Source organism: Parus major, chromosome 5, assembly GCF_001522545.3.
Source record: "Parus major isolate Abel chromosome 5, Parus_major1.1, whole genome shotgun sequence".
Lineage (NCBI taxonomy): Eukaryota > Metazoa > Chordata > Aves > Passeriformes > Paridae > Parus > Parus major.
Window position 1 is genome coordinate 723496 of NC_031774.1, and position 18106 is coordinate 741601.

Genomic DNA, 18106 nt, shown 5'->3' on the forward strand with positions numbered 1-18106 from the left:
TGGGAGGCACAGGGAGCCACCCTGAAAACGTGCACGTCCCTTCTGGGTCACTGCACACCTGCAGAGAGCGTGTGGCACCTTTGGAGTGCTGCTCTTTATTCCATAAACTGTTTATTCCACCAGCTCTGGGGGTGCTGCAGGCAGCAGAGGCTGCAAGGCTCTCTCAGCTCTTCCCAGTTTTCACAATTTTGTGGAAGGGCTCTCTGGTGTGATTCTCCCCAGCATCCTGCCCAGTTCTCCCTGGCAGGGATGCATCTGTGCCTGGAGGGGAGTTTGGAAGGAAGACAAAGTCTGCAAGGGCAAGGAAGCAGTGTGAGGTTAAATATCCCAAAAACATGAAGAAATCCTGCAGAGAGGCCAGCTGAAGATGCCAGCTCGGTGTCTGGCAGAGGTGTAACCCTCTGTGCTCCTCAGTGCAGGGGAAGGGCACATGTGCACCCACACACACAGTGAGGAGGAGACTGCTCTGCTGCAGAGCTCTCCCCAGCTCCACCAACCTGTGAGAAGCAGTGTGGGTGGCTCCCGAGTCAAATGCAAATCAGGAGTGAATACAAATTTGAGGAAATAAATATAGGGAGAGAGCTAGTTTCCATTTCTTTCATATATTCTGAAATTGCAGCGATTGTTAATTCATTAACATAAATCACAGAGCTGGGCACCCTAAATCAGATCAAATATTCATGGAAACAGCAACTCTAAAGATATCACCTTCAGATAAACAGATGCTGGCCTTACAGAAACATGGGGGGAAAGGTAGGGATTCAGAAAAGCACATACATTTGCATACGAGCCACGCATACACATACAAATACATTCATTTAATATTCCAGTCTAGCACAGAATATTCCTTGCCATATAAAAGGGCATGAAACACATATGAACACATGCACAGGGCAAAGGATTCTTTCACCTTTAAAAGGGCATTTGTGCCTCTTGAGAGCAGAAGTAAGCAGCAGTCTTTGCTCACAGGCAGCACTGAATAGCCCAAGCATCAGCTCTGCCTAACTGCTGCAGAATTAACGCTGCTGTGTGCCAGCTATTTTTAATTCTTTAAGTGCAGGCAACACGAAGGGCTGGTGCTTTGTGCTTAACACTAAAGGCAAGCAGAGAGACTTTGAGCTGAGTGCAAGCTCCTGAAAGAATGACCTGCAATACGTAACCCTGCAAACAAACCGGAGCAGGCAGCGCCTGCACGGGTGACAAAACAAACACGAAATTAATACAGAGCTGGGAACAATTCATCACAAGGGCCTCAGGGGCAGATTTACAAATGAGGCATGTAAGTGCCTTGTAAGATTTGCAGGGGCTGCCAGCTAACTCACTGGAGAAACCAGCAGCCCCTTGAGGAGGCAGTGCAATTCCTGTGCCTGAATTCCTCCAGTGATCTTGGTTCCCATCTGCAGCTGCAGGCACCTAAACACCTCTGGAATCCTCAGCAGGCAGAGCTCTGCTGCTGCTGACTCACTGGAAACCACTCAGCCCTGCTGCCTGAACTACCTGTGGTGCTTAAAACAGCCTTTAGAAACCCCTGGGGACTTACAATGCTTTGTTTCTTTGGCAAAAATGACAAGAAATACAAAATAGATATTATATGTAATATATATATAATATGCATATATAATATGCATATATAATATATAATGTATAATATGTAATATATAATGTATAATATGAATATATTATATAATATATAATATATAATATATAATATACAATATACAATATATAATATATAATATATAGTATATAATATATAATATATAGTATATAGTATATAGTATATACTAAATAATCATAATATATAATATACAGTATCTTATATAATATATACTATATACTATATATGATATATAATATACAACATACAATATATACTATATACTATATATGATATATAATATACAACATACAATATACAATATACAATATACAATATTCTATATTATATATTCTATATTATATCTTATATCTTAAATATAATATATCTTATATCTTATATCTAATATATAATATATAATATATAATATATAATATATAATATATCTATTATAATATATAATATCTAGAATTTAATATATAACATACAGTATAGTATATATGTTTTATACTATATAAATTATATATGTATATAATATATATATAACTGGAAACTAAATAAAACCTCAGCCTGTGGCCCTCAAAAGCCTCGATGTAAATCTTGGCTGTAACACAGCACCCACTAATGAGGAGTAGCACTCCAACAGGTAAAACACCGAATATCAGCACACAGGGAGGAGCCACCCAGGTTGCTGCAGTAAATTGTCACATCCAGAGGATTACAGGCAGAGTTCAGCAAACTCAAAATAAGGATGAATTCCTGCTGGGATCCCTTTTCAGTCCTGTAACCATGGGAGCACCTTCACGAGTCCTGACCCAGCTCCCAAGGAGGGATGAGCAGGTTTTAGTTTCATTCCAGGAGGCAGCAACAGGGAGAGAGAAGCTTCCAAGAGCCTGACTTGCTATTTACTTCTGAGCATTTTCTGAAAGCTCCAACTGGAACATATTGCTATTTTTGCACCAAAGTTTATGTTAATTTCATCTTGTTTTACCATAAAAGCTTAAATCACACTTTGTGATAATGTAAATCACTGATCTGAAAACTCCCCACTGCAGCGTGTCTTCTTTTTTTTTGCTCTCTCTCCAAAGAAATGGCTGAGCACCAGTGATTTGCATCACCTCTTCATGGGATTACCCAAAAACTTGATACCAGTTAGCTAACAATTTTTGAATAATCTCTCAGAGGAAAAAAAAAAAAATCAGAAAGCTTATTTTGAGAAAGCTGTTGAGTGTTTGACACTTGATAAATGCAAGATATCTTGGAAGACAAAATATAATTGCGTATCATCTTTGAAATGTGCACTGAGGGAGTTTGGGGTGGTTGTTTGGTTTTGGGGGGGATTTTTGACAATGGAAAACTGCTGAAGAGTTTAAATTACTGCCAGAGTGATAAATGCAGGACCCAGAGCTGAAAGGGAGCAGGATAATGCTGATGGAATAAAAGAGGACTAGTGCATGTGCACATGTGTTTGTGTAAACAAGACCAAGTGCTGACAGGAGTTTTGTTTCAAACCAGAAAAGCCTGGAGAAATAGGTCAGACCTTTTAAGAGATAATTTGTATTTCTTGGTACCATGTGTTGGAGGAATGAAACAACAACTGTGCCAGCAATGTCTCTGCAGCTGCACTCGTGGTGCTTGGCTCCTGGGAAGTGGGGACAGATGCTCGTCATCCTCTCTGTCCCTACACCCAGAAGTGCCTCCTGGCTCCCCACCCAGCACCACAGCCAAATTCCAGTTTGTTTGCCATTCAGGGCATGGCCCAGTACCCCTCTGGACAATTAAACAGGAATTGATGGGGTGGTCACCCCTAGCAGAGGAATCCAGCTGGCCCACACCTTGGGAAGCCCCTTCCCCTCTTCCTGCCTGTCTCTCCCCATGCCAGCACCCCAGAGCTCCCAGCCCTTCCTTCCCCCAGCTTCTCTGCCACCTGAGAGCTGCTCCATCCCACGCTTGTGCTGGTTGGGAGCATCAGGAAATGTCAGATAAAAGCCCAGCATCTGTTATCAGCTCCCCTCCATCTCTGCAGGCACGGAATTTTATGAAAGCAGGAAGAACCTGAGACAGCAGACAACTCTATCTCTGACAAACTTGATGGAAACTGGCCAAAGGATTAAGAAGTTACTGAGAAAGGTTGTACTCTGTCAATCTGTCAAATGGGCTGGGAAGAGAAAGGCAAAATCCACGGCTTTAGTTTTGTTTCCCTAGGAAAGCAACCAAAACATTTCAAAACGTTACTTCGTGTTTCTGTATCAAAAATCAGTGCATTTGCAAAATCCCAGAGAAGTCAGAATCGTTTCTGTGAGAGATTTCTGCCAGCACCATCAGGCAGGGAGCTGCCTGAGGGAGGAGAAGCGTGTACCCCAGGGATCCAGGCAGGCTCTGAGCTACATCCCAGTGCTTTGGGTATTCCAAGCTTCAGGGTCAGTGCTCCCACCCTTTCCCTGGGTTCTGTGCCAGCCACTAAGCAGCAGAATCCAAATGTAACTCAAGAACAAAATGCTACATTTGTTTTGATCACATTAAAGTCAGAAGGAGCTATTAAAAGAAGTTGTAGCAGATGACTGGGTCTCAAAGAACCACGGGCAATAAATTCACATGGCAGTTTTGTTTCATAACTTCAGTCCTACTTATTCTTTCTTTGTCCATTCTAATTATTCCCTGATATGGAATTAATGTAGAAACCAAATTAAATGCTCGGGAAAGTGCATGAATCAGCTGGCCTGAAAGAAACAACTATTAAAAACAATTAGATAAAAAAACCATCAATTTAGAAATGTTTCTGCCTGAGTCAAAGAACAAACACAAAGACAAAATGGAGAGCTGTGATGCCAGGAGAGGAGCAGCCTCTCAGGCTCTTAGGGAGGTGTTTGATAGCACCATGCTGGCATCAGTTTGGTGCCTTCAGAGAGCATCAGGGCTGGCACTGAGGAGAAATACATTCAGATTTATATTGCTCCATCACAAATCCTCCCAAAAGAGTGCTGGGATGTCAGTCACAGGAACACTGGGATGGCAAACACCCTAAGCTTGGAGCAGGGACATAGCACTGGACCAGGCAGATTGGCTGATCTGAATCAACCCAAGATAACATTAAAAAGTGAAGATGAAAATGTGATGTTCTGTGCTGAGATTAGCTCCTCAAAAGCAGCCACAGGTAAGGAAATACATCACAGTAAAATGGATCAGGGCCCTCTCTCCCCTCTGGATTTAGAGAGAGAAACCAGCCCATGACCACTGTTCCCCAAGAAATACATAAAGAAACGAGGATTAATATCCAGAGATTTTTGAGTGCATTACTGACTCTGCATGGGTGGAGCTCCTGCAATTCATGACATTTTTTGGAAGTAAAATGTGCAATAGTGTGGACTGTAAGAGCCTGAGCTCCCCAAATGTAAATGCTGCACCTTGGAGCACACTCATTCTCCAGAGCTGATGGCAAAAATTAACATCATGTCATCTCTGAAGAGCTCTGCCAGGCAGAGTTGAACTGAAGTGTTGGAGTCAGAGGCACAGAGTGTGTGCCTTTATCTCTGATACCTGGCTCTGACATCCAGGAAAACACTGAATTTCATATAACACCATGAAAACAACTGTTAAAGTTGGATAGAAAAGCTACAAGTGTGAGTGTGTAAATTAGGGAGTTTTCTTAAGTCACTGAGTGAAAAAGTTAGAGTTTAAGATAGTTTAAGAGAGCAAAAGACAAGATGGACGATTTATGGTGTTGTCTTTTGTCCTTTTTTCTTCTTTCTGCTTCTTCTCCTAGAGGTTTTTGGGTAGTAATGAGTGATTGGATAGAGAATGCCACAGTGCAGCACTCAGGTGATGGGTCATTGGGTCATTAATAAAAATAATTTACCTGTCTATTGTTAATTGGATAAGAAAGAGTATAAAGATAAAAGAACTGCGTAGTTCAGGGCAATTTTGTGTCTTCAAAGACCAAAGTGAGCCACAAGGCCATTCTGTACCATCAGAACAAAATGAGCCAGGTTGCAGTGAATTAAACTTGTGCAGATAATTTGGGAGAGACCTGCCAGGTTTTGTGATAACATCCTAATAAACATGAAAAACAAGATCCTAACGAGCTTTGGAGTTTTCTTCTGACCCAAAGAACTGAGATAAACAGAACTCCCCATGAAGGAACATCCCCAAGGAGCTCAGCTGAGAGGAGCTGAGAAATCCAGGAGTGAAAAGCAGTGCAGAAGAAGCACAGCAGCAGGATCAAGAGAGAAATAAGAAACAAAAAGAATTTTAAAAAATTCTACAAAACAGCAACACAAACTCCTTGCAAGCTCTTGGGGCACCCACAGGAGACATTTCCTGAAGTGACTTCACCATCTCTCTCTTCTTGAATACTACATCTTTTCTCTGGCAAAGACAGCTTACCCAGTCAGCCTAAAAATACTCCTAAGAGCAATTTTCAGCACACAAAGAGATATGTACAGGTTGGCAAGTCTTTAAAAATAATCCCTATTGCACCCCACTGACAAAAATACACACCCAGAAACCTCACTAAATGCCACACTACCAACACTGTCAGTATATATTTTAGGAATAAAAAAATGAATTCTTGCACAAAACTCCATTTATTCTAGGTTTCCCAAATTGTGTTGCTGCCTCAGTCATAAGAATCCACTTGTATTGAATAGAAAACATTTCTGTGATCTGAATTGAGATTATGTTCCCCTTTTGGACCTGAAAATTATCAAAGGTGCAGTGTTAATAGTCATAAAAAGTCTTTTATGGAGACTTTGGCATTGGCTAAAGTAGCAAACCTTGAGTTATTGACAAGAACAAATGCCAATATTATCACTGGGAAAAGTACTGATCTAGCAAAAGGATTCCAAGTGTCACTCAGATGGGGCTAAGTCTTACTTCATCCAGAAACAGAGAGATAAAATACATAACTTGTCTTTATGGAATTGCTACCATTTTTGTATCATTTTTCATGTGTTTAAATAGCACTGAAGAGAAACAATAATACAATTCTGATATTAGAAAGTCTATAAAAAGAGGAATGTGCTCTGTAAGTGATAAATCTTTGTTTGCAGAGGCACACATTGAGTGCTGAAGAGGCAAAACCAAAAATTTCTATCAAGATGTGCTGAAAGCCCCAGATATACAAAAAGATACGGAAAAGGTGGAATTTGCTTTCACACACACAATTTGACTCACTCTTTAACTGGTAGTTTACTGGTGGGTGATGTGAGGTAAGACCACTTTTCAAGTTAATTAATGCCAAATTAGATTTCCACAAAGCAAAGGAAACAAGAGAGACCAAACTTTTTCTAAAAAGAGGAGGATGAATGAATATAGTTGTTTTCACTCTTAACAAAATTGTATTTGGATTTAAAAAAAAAAAAAATAAATCAGTGAGAATACTTATATCACTGTATTTCTTTCTTCTTTCTGGAAAGAGAAATCACCAATATCAAAACAACAACTGTGCACCACTCTGAACTGGAATAAAACTCACAGCATTCCTGAAAATGTCACACTCACACAGAGCAGAGGCAGAGATGTCTCAGAGCTAATGCAGCTAACTGATTTAACTTTATTAGTAATTTAAATAATGCAGGTTAGTCCACTTCACACTGTTGTCTGGCTAGCAATTATATTTCCCAAAAAAACCCTGCCTTTTATTGAAGGGGGAAAACCAATTTTAAGAAGGTATAGATAACTGAAATGCCACAGTGAAGTTATTTATCTTCCAGATAAATCTTTATTTATTGACATTGTCCCAGTCACTGAAAGGCTCAAGAGATGAGAAATACAACTTGCTGGGCACCTTAAAATGGCAACTTCAGTTTGTTTAAGCCTGCTCTTTGGGAGAGGCTTTAGGAGAGACTTTTAGGAGAGGATCAGTGTCATTTTCTATACTTGATGCTCTCCGTAAAAGTTTCACCTTCTTCCTTCGTGGTTGTTGCAGAACAAACAAGAAAAATCCTGAAAACCTCTGAAAACCTTCTGAAAACCTCTCCCAGCTGGAAGCCTACAAACTGAGAGGAGAAACAGCCCATTCCTCAGAGCCAGCTCACTGCTCAGAGACTCCGTCCCCAGCCACTGATGTCCCCAGGATTCCTCCTGTGCCTTCCCTGACCAGCCCAGACCTCACAGTCAAGATAGCCCTGGTTAGACCTAATTAGCCACAGAAATACCCAAGTATTTTATGCAATTCAACATCAATTCAGTGAATTTAGGCTGGCTACAATGCTCAGAATTTTGCTCTGTGTGCACAAGTAGATGGCATTGATTTCAGCCATAATTGCATAGAAAGACAATTTTAGAAACAAATTAGCAGTTAAATAATTGTAGAAATTATACAGAGAGATTTCTTTGATTGGACAGTTGTAATAATAGCTGCAGAAATCTGTTCTACACAGACTCTGCACAATATGCTACATTATTGTAGCCTAAAGTTAATATTGTTAAAAACCTCACCGCATTCTTAGACCGTGCTCCTGTAAAATTATTTCTTGGAGGTGATTTTAATTATCTGCATTCAACTGAAACTATTGGCTATATTGAAGAATCTGACAAACCCTGAATATTCCAAACACTATTATCTCAGTCCTGCTCCCGTTATCTGTTACTTTTAATTCACCACTGGTTTTTTATTCCGAGAGAGCTGCTGGTTTTCCAGCAGAACACACCTCCCAGCAGGGAGGAGCGTGGCACAGGAGTGTAATTTCAGATAAGCAGTGGATGTGCTTCCCTTGGAGCATTCCAAGGGTTTCATTAATTGCAGTGGTTGACTTGGGGCCTTTTTTGGAGGACAAAAATGAGATTAATATCAAGGTGCAGCTCCCATCTCCTACCTAAGGCACCGAGGCCCACGCTGCAAAGCAGAGGAAGCCAAAGCTCTCACAAAAGGAGGAGTCCTAGAGCCAGAGGGAGAGTGAAGCATCAATAAGGGTTTGGTTTGGGTTTTTTCCCTCAATTGTTGATTGTCTCCCTATTGCTAGTGCTAGGAGACAAAGCAAAGAAAGAACAGTATTTATCTTTGTTCTGTGATACTGTGACATTTAAACAGGGTAGATAGGCTGGATTAGCAGAGAAAGGATATGACTGATGGTGGAACAAAAGGAGGATGGAATAATTAATGCCCAGGATTGAATTTTTATGGACAATGAGCTACTTTAAATTCACTTTATATTTCTATCGGACTAAATTTTTGATCTAGTGTTCTTTAAATTTCAGCGAGGCATTTGACTTTATATCTCACATTTTGCTTAACAAAACATAAAATTGACACAGTGCATATGCAATAGGCTTTAAATGATTAAATTGAGCAGCAGTGCTTTTAATAGACTCACGTGGGGACTGATTCTCAGCCCTGAAGCCAACATTTTAGTCAGGAGGAAATCAAAACTATCTGATAAAAGCTCTCAGGGGACAAGTGGGGAGGTGATGATCAATGAATGTTGAGATGCAGTCAGGTACCAGACCACACATCTGGAAATAAGGACTGGAGACACCAATTTTACAGGGTAGGAGTGTCTGTGAGGGCAGCAGTGGTGGAGGGATGTGGCCACTGAGCAGCTGCCACAAGGAGGAGGAACATTTGAGCTGCAGGGTTGTTAATCTTGGTTCTCTCAATTCCACCAAAGTCTGCAGAGTAGACTTGTTCTTAAAAAAAAAAAAAAAAATGAGTCTTGGAAGCAGAGATGAATAATCAGATCAATGGGCACCACTACAAAAGCAACCTTAATTCAACTTTGGCATTTGGGAAGATCAGCACTACAACAAAAACCTGGATCTGGCGCTGCTGATGCCCATTGCTGACACCAGGGAACACCAGCCCAGCTCGGAGGCTGCAGCTTCAGAGGGACACCAGACTGAAAACACCTCAAAGAGAAGTCACAGGAATGGTGAAAGACATGGGAAATGCATCCCTGGTTGGGTTTTCACCTCTGAGAACCCAAAGCAAGAGGCATGACTTGACCACAGTGCAAAAGCTGCTGTGCCACGTGCCCATCAGTCACTGCAACAAAGAGAAAACTCAAGGCTCACGTTATTCAGAAGGCAAATTTCACACTGGTGGGCCCTTTGTGACCTAAATGCTTGAAAATGTTTTACCAGAAAAAAGTTTTCCCGTGTTCTGCACTCCTTATTGCCAACCAATACCCTTCTCCAGCTTGCACTTAGTTGTATTTTTGGATATGGGATTACTGGAGGAAAACTCCAGGTGTAACCCCATGTCAACAACATTTTGTACATGGATTATCTGTAAAACATAAAGGTTTTGCTTCACTCAACACAAAGAGCTTTTGGGAGGTGATAATCAGGTGAAACTCCTTTTGAAAATAACTCAGTAACTTCACGTTAATTATGTGGTAGGAGTTCATAATCCTTTAATAGGTGTTTCACCAGCCTAAAGAAAGGTACACACAGAAAATGATGCTTTTTTTTAATAGCAGGACAGCCACAAAGAGCACCTCATAAAATGTCTAATCCACACTCCCACTTATTTATTTATCAAGAGATCACTGCCTGTAGACAATTTAGAGGTCAAGTGCTAACAGCCCAATAAACTCAAACATTTGTTTTTAAGCAGCAACACATTTTAGATACCAAACCTTGCATAGGGCAATATACTGATAAATACAGGAGGCTGCAGCTTTGAAAACATCCCTGTGGTATCCACTGTGAGAGCTCTTTTCTGTTTATGGACTGACAGGTTGGTTTTTTTCCAGCTCTACTTTTATGTGTATCTAATTCAGCAGATACACTCAGTGAAAAAAAAACAAACAAAAATTTAAAAACCCCCAACAAAACCAACCGAATAAACAAACAAAACCACACATCAGGGTTTGAGACTTTCAGATCTGGTGAGCACCAGGAAATTCAGACAAACTGGGCAGCTACAACAATCAAGCCTGTAGCAGTCTAAAAAACATTCAAATAAGACCACAGAAGTACTTTAAAAGTTACAATATCATGGATGGCCAGACCAGAATATGTTAAATAAAACCAAAACCATCAGTTTTAAAAATTTTTGAAAACTACCCCTAAAAATTACAGCTCTCATCGAAGAGAATGACAGAAAAGTGTCCTGATTAGCCATGACCCCTATAAAAATCCAATTTTTCACTACTGACACATTCATCTGCCAAAGCTGCTCGTCAGATTAAAGGAAAACTACACAAAGGAAGAACTCATCAAGCCTGTAATGGCTTCTTTTAAATCAGTTTTTCAGAACTTGAGTGACAGAGAACATCAAATATGCTAAATCATTTTCATTATTTTCAAAACAAAGAACAACTATCTGGTAAGAAACTGCTTCCTCAGATAGACTTCCATATTTCAGCTCTTTTCTTACCATTTTTACATTGGTTGCCAAAATATTTTGCTGGTGTCAGTTATTTCATTGATTAAGATATACCACAGAAAAATAATACATCTTTGTTTCCCATTCCTTTGGAATCTGGAGGGGGTTTTTTTGACATTTTAATTTCAAAAATTAAATTTTTAACATTTTAATTTTATATTTAATTTCCATGCATTTAAATGCTTAGCCTTTTTCTTGTCTTAGTAACACTTAAAAATCAGTCTCTTAGCCATGTGAATGACATGCATGTATGTATCAATCTTGTATTCAAAATATATATATATCAATCTAGGAATTATCCCAGGTTTAATCTACAAAATCCTCACCTCTCAAAGGCAAGGCACCAATTTGTTTAAAGACTTCTCACACCTTTTCAGCTGAAGACACTGCAGTGAGATCATCACTAGGCAGCAGAGTGCTGCAGGATAGTTCTGCTGCTTTTTTTATTACCTGGGATACAGATGGGTTGCAATTTATTTATCAGCTCCTTCCAGGAAGGTTTTATCACCACCCATCTGCAGGAGCACTGAGGGAAGCACACCCCAGTGGGCATCCCAGGCACAAAGACTTTCCTGGAGAGCAACCAAAACCTCTGCAGTCCACACAGAGACTCTCCAGCCACAGCCAGGAAAATGCAGGGCGATTCAGGAAAAATATAAAATATATTTTAGATATATCAGCTAATAATTCAGGAATAATTTTAGATATATCAGCTAATAATTCAGGAANATTTTAGATATATCAGCTAATAATTCAGGAATAATTTTAGATATATCAGCTAATAATTCAGGAAAATGGGAGGGTGATTCAGGAGAAATTTCAGAAGAAGAGCTACAGCTGCTCCCCTGCTGACAACACCTGAAAATTGGAGGCCCAGACTTACGCTGTGTGTTTACAGTCTTACACAGATTCTGCTCTAATTTCTCCCACGTATTCTTCCCACTCAGACTCAGTGGGAATCAGCTGGAGTACTTCCCTAAAAAGGTTGCTAACAGGTGTTAAAATGACAGACAAGGTGTTGTCGACAGTTTCACTTCTGCAGCAATGAATGGTGGAGAAAACACAGAAATGGGCACTGACTTATGAGTCTGGGGTTTTGTTGATTTCAACTTTGAATATTCTTTCATTTTCTTCCTTCTTTCCTCCTGCTCCCAGAATGCAGGAAGGTATTTCTTGTGATTTAACCTCCAGATGGAGTAGAAATATGTGCATATTCTATTTGTTTTAACAGACTCACATGGGGACTGATTCTGTGTTTCACATATTTCTAGATGTGAAATGTGGTAACATTTTGCTATACATGCTGTATGTGCCTCTTAAAAGTAATCATTATTTAAATATATTATTCATATCAATTATAAATTATATAATATTACATAATAATATATTATCATATATCATGTATGATTAATTATATATTCTATATTAATATCTAATTAATAGCTATTAATTTCTAATTAAACACCCTCACTGGGAGTTTGCCTGAGTGCTGTTTGAGCTGAGAAATGTCCTAAGCCCCTCAGTGCTATCCCACCTTGCTGGTTTTGCAGTTCAGGAGGTGCAGAAGGGAGTGAGAATAGTAAATAACCACCAAAATGCTCATTTCTTTTTTAATGAAATGTTGACATGTTTGGACACTGAAGCCTAAATTCATCTGCAAACATTATCAGTATTTACTGCAGCAGAAACAACCTTTCCCACATGCCAGAGAAAATACCATAAACAGAAAATTACTCACAGTCCCCTTCCTCTTGTTCATCGGCCTGACCTCGAGCAAGTGTGAAAGACTGAAAAAAACAGAACACTAGGAGGATGCAGTACACTGCTGGGTGGGTGAGCATGTCAGGAAATAAGATTTAAAAGTTCTTTTACCATTGGCCTTAAACAGCCAGTCAGAAATTCCCTACAGGAAAAAACATGGATACCCTTCAGCCTCCCCTGAGCTACTTGCTTGTCTGAACAAAGAACAGCTTCATTGGAGTGGTTTCAGTGTAGATGAATTTAGAGCATTCTCTATCTGTGTGGATACTAAACCCCAGGTTATTTACTAATTATTGATATTTAATTATATAGCAGCTAATTAATTATTATCATCTCAGTTCCAGGCATGCAGTGGAAGAAGGTAACTCGCAGCTGGAGGATCTGTGCCAAGCATATCCATCAAAAACCTCAAATCCTGCCAAAGAAGCACCTTCTGCCTGCTCCTGGTAGCCCATTCTTGCAGCCCTGATTTGATTTGATTAAAATGAGGCAGAACTGGGACTTTTTGCTGTTCCTTCCCAGGGTGACTGAGATGTCTGCACGCATTTTGCTCTGGTGGGGTGATCAGAACATCGAAAGAGCAACAGGACCAATCTGAAACTATTGATCTTCCAAAATGCTGGGCTGATAACCATGGAGAGCAACCACAGGAGACAGAGGGTGCCTTTTCCTGTGTCCTCATCCCTTTCCATAAGGCAGGGCTGGATGTAGGGCAGGACTCGTGCCCCTGCAGCGGATCCTGTGGCGGTGAGAACGCCGACCCCTGCGCTTCCAGGCACCCCAAATCCGCTGCTTTTTGGGGAGTCTCAGGAGCTGAGAGGCACCGAGACAGGGCTCAGGCAGCTCAGGGAGTCCGTGGGAGCTGGAGCTGGCAATCCAGCAGCTGGCACAGAGCGCTCTCCGAGTTGTTCAATCAAAGCTCCAGCTGCGAGAAGCAGCCACGGCGCTGGAGGTGTCCTTATTGTTTGTGAAATCATTGTTAATTAAGGTGAGATCTCACTGTGCTGGTGTTCAGCCAACACAGGGAGAAATGGACCTTTCCCTGACAGGTTTATCATTCAAACTGGCTACACGAGCAAGCATAAAGGATGATTCAAAACGTAAAGGGGATATTTTATTGTTTCCGAAAACTTTATGTTGGCAGGTCCCCCACTGCAGCCCCTCTGATTAATCTCATGAGCAACATAACCATGAGCAATATGTGCCTTTCCCTCTGCTCTGCTCAGACAATAGTGGCAGAGGCACTGACTGGCTCCACCAACACCAGATCAGCTTTCAACAGCTGCCTTCCAAAACTGTGTCTCTCCCCTTCACCCACAATTCCCACCTCTGAGCCAGTTCTCCCTGGTTGGAGCATGGTAGGAGTCAACCCAAACCCTCACATTCCCACCTTTGACTCCTGCTGCTTTACTTTTTCTTTTTTTTTCCTGTAATCTTGATTATGGTGGGCAGTGTAACTTTGTTTTTAACCTGAACTCAAGCAGTGATCCCAGGGGTGACACACTGTGGAAATTTAATTATTAGCTCAGCATGTCACTGGGTAGTATGGCACATGGCCAGCTAAAGGAGCATAAAATACTTGTAAAACAACAAATAAAGCTTCTTATCTGATGTTTGAAACCTAATCACTCTGTAGTCCATGGTGAAAATGTCCCAGGGCACTGACCAGCACTGAGTTCTGGCTCTGAACCCCTAACACAGAGATAATCAATCCCCCTGCTCCCAACAGCTGGAAACCAAATGCTCCTGCTGCCAGGATCTCTTTTCAAGGATACTGTTGCCCTTTGAGTTGAATTTTTGTTGAAATCTAAGGAAATATGGTTGACCTCAGGGATCAGGAAAATTTTGAGCTGTCTTCTGAAGCAGCAGCACCAGAGTAAAACAGGTTTTTCCCTCCACACTCCTGGTTCCCCGCTTTGTCTTCACAAAACGCGATGCCAGGTGTTGCACACAAACCCAAAAGAAGACTGGAGCATTTATCCATGAGTGTGTGCATCTCTACAGATCTAATTTAGCCAGAGAGGCAAATATTGCCCAGTGGAGGAAGCTGTAGTAAAAATGGTTCATGACAAGTGCTGTTTACTGCATCCTGTATCCCCACTTGGACTCTGTGGCAGCACATCAGGTCTCTTAATCATACACATTGCTGTAGTAGTCACCAAAATGAGTAAAAGCACATTTGCTTCAAAGAAATCCAGGCCTAGACTGCTCTTTATAAACATTCTTAGACACAAATTACGTTCTTGATTGAAAATTTGGCTCTGCCACGTTTTGCTCCTGGTTTCAATGGGAGGCAGCATTGCAAGTGCTCTACGCCTCTGGGAGGCAGAGCTTTTAAGGTTAATTGACATCTAATTTATGCACCTCAGCAATCATATCCAGTGATCAGCACGGCACAGGAGTAGTAAAGTTTTATTTGCAATTTCAGCTGTAAAGCTCAAAGCTATCAAGTACAACAAATTATGTTTAGTATCTTCCTTTAACTGCCCAATAATCCAAAATTCCCAGGCAAAGCTTATCAGTGACAGTGTTTTCCTCTGTGTGGGCTGTGTACACCGTGATTATGTACTTTGGCTTGGTGCTGTTGCTGCTTCTCACCTCTTTTCCTCTTTTCCAAGCTGTTGGTTGTGAGACACCTACAAATATGGTTTTTAACTCTATTGGATTTCCTCACTTACAAATGAGATCATGGCTGTGCCATAAATCTGTGCCTACCACAAAGGAAGAAACAGAATATTAACTCTATTCATCCTGCTCTTGAATCTCACCCTGGAGCACCAAAAGGTGTCTTGTTGCATTGTCAGAAACACCTCAGCTCTGGCAACTGGGCTCTGAGAGCCTGGCTACCTCCAAGTGAAGGAACACATAACCCAGCTGTGGTGCACGAGTTCCTGAGAAATCCAGACTGACTTGACAAGCAAAGGTAAAAAAAAATGAGCCGTTCCTCTGATCATGGGTCCATTTGTCTTACACAGGTAAATCAGACCATGGTATTTACATGCCCAGCACAAGAAATGCAGTAAGAGGCACTGTTCCACCAACCTACAACCTGCAGATGACAAACCTTATTATTTTATGGCTGTAAAACTGACATCAGTCGGACACAATTACTGAACATACACGTTAACAGCTTCAAAACGTGGACTCACATCCCTAGACCTTTCTTAAATCCACAGGAATAATCTAGCCCTATATCAATTTTAGCCTCTTTTAGCATAGCCTCAGAATTATATTTGGCATCTCTATCTGGCACATACAATAACTGCCAGCAACAGGAACCATTTCTGCATTGAGGTCACCGAGTATATCCACCGCTGGGAGAAGTCTGGAGAGCACAGGACACTGCCCGACTCCAAAAGTCCAGGGAAATAGGAAAAATATAACCCAGAAATTCTCGGAGCTTTTCAGCCGCATTTGAGATGAAGCGCTCAGATCTCAGATCAGAGCTTGCCCTCTCCTAACCCCTCCTTATCTTCCCCTCCTCCCCACCACACACACACAGAGAGAATCACTAGAATTGATTCTCCGGTTTAACAAAAGCCTCTCCCCGTCCCTTTCTCTGCAAGGAACGAGACCTAACCCAACTATCCCGTCCCATAGGAAATGCGCCAGGCAGGCAGCCGGCGGGTGGCTGTGTCGGGGAAAGGCACAAAACGCGAGCATCCCCGGTGCACAGAGAAGCCTGTGTTCCGCCAGCAGTAAGAAAGGATGCGGCAGACAAAGAGAAGCGCCCGGCTGTGGCCGCTCCCGGCGGTGCCGGGCACCGGGCGCGCTCTCCCCGCGCCCCTGCGGGAGCGGCTCCGCAGCAGGTGAGGCAGCCCCGGGGAGCCCCGGGCGGCTCCGGCCCCGGCCCCGCGCTCCTCCCGCACCCGCGATGCTGCTGTGCTCTGCTGTGCTCTGCTCTGCTGTGCTCTGCTGTGCTGCTGCTTACCCGGCTCGGCGCGGGCGCTCGGCAGGACGGCCACGATGAGGGCGAGCAGCAGGACGGAGGCGGCCGGGCCCGTTCGGCCGCCCGCGGGCCGGGCGCTGCGCGGGGGCGCCGGGCCGGGCACCGCCTCGGGCCCCGCGGGGCTCGCCCCGCTCCGCCCGCCCGCCCGCCGCATCCCCGCGCCTCGCACGGCCCCGCCGCGCTCAGCGGGCAGCGCTGCCCATCGCCGGCCGGGCTCCGGAGCGGCGGCTCGGCAGGCGGGCGGCGGCGGAGGGGGCGGAGCGGGGGCCCCGCATGCCGCCCGCGGCTCTGCCCGCTCGCCGCGGGGCCGGGGATGCTCGGCGGCGGCGGCGGCGCGGCCCCTCGGGCTCCGGCGCGGGGAGCGCCGCGGAACGGAGCTTCAGCCACAAAGGGCTCTCGGCGCCGCCAGCGCCGGCCCCGCTCCCCGCCCTCCGAGCGAGGGGAGGCGGGAGCGGGGGCGGCGCTGCCGGGGCCGCGGGGACCCCTCCGCCGCCCCCCGAGCTCCGCCGGGGCCGTGGGCTCGGTCCCCGCCCGCCGTGCACACAGCGGCTCTCGGGGGAGCTGTCACCTCCCTCTCCTTTCCAACAATCGCTTGTGCCCGGCGCTACCTCTGGGTGCAGCCGTGCTGCGACCTGGCGAGGCTCAAAGTCCCTCTCTGCGCACTGGGGAAAGAGTTCCTCGGCAGCTGATGTCCCGAGCTGGGAGTCCCTGGGCCGGGACATCTCCAGAGATGTCCCTCGTTATGCCAGGCACCGGCCAGCACCGCCTCTTGGCAGAGCAGCCCAAGCCCGGCCGATCAGCCCTGGCAGCATTTCTGGGAATAAAGAAACGCGAGTGTAGAGCAGGAGGTGACCGAAGCGGCCGCTGCCTCCGGGACCCGCTGCGCACACACGGGACAGGTTTTCTCCGGGATCCTCTCTCCTGGGCTCGCTCCATCACTCCCTCCCCGCCTGGGATGGGGCTCGGACATCCAGACCCAGAGGGAAGCTCCGAGGCAGAGGTTCCTCTGTGTTTTGCTTTAAGATACAGCGGGAGCTCAGCACGAAGCGCACGAAATGCGCTGCGGACAGCCCAGGGGTGAGCCCCTGCCGCTGCCTCGGTCCGGTCACACCCAGCACCGGGCCAGTCCATTTAGTGTTTTCTGCAAGTCCTATTTGCAGCAGAGGCAGAGTGAATTCTTTATTTTGCTATCCTCTCTTTCCTGAGCTGCATCCACGAATTCTTTTAGTTCCAGACCATGCCTGCAACAGGCAGTGATGGTGAGAGGAGGAGGAGGGAGTGCCAAGGTGGTTTTGGGGCACCACACGCTCCAGGACCCCGAGAGCTGACCCTCAAAAGCTGCAGCGAAGCTTACCCAACCTCCCAGCAATTCTGCTCTGCTGGAAGCTGTCGTGCTGAGAAATTCTTAGCAGTCAGGTTTGAGGTGGAGCAAACCTCAGCATGGGCCAGCCACAGCTTGACACCCTGGTAC

General features: G+C 44.0%; 1 protein-coding gene across 1 annotated transcript in view; it reads right to left on the reverse strand.

Annotated features, from left to right (window-relative positions):
- KIAA1549L (KIAA1549 like) overlaps window positions 1-16712 on the reverse strand; it is a 126833-nt gene extending 110121 nt beyond the window's left edge. Inside the window, exon 1 of the mRNA XM_015631448.3 lies at window positions 16618-16712. The gene's annotated coding sequence lies outside the window, so the exon portion shown is untranslated. The remainder of the gene's footprint in view (window positions 1-16617) is intronic.
- Between the last annotated feature and the right edge of the window lie 1394 nt (window positions 16713-18106).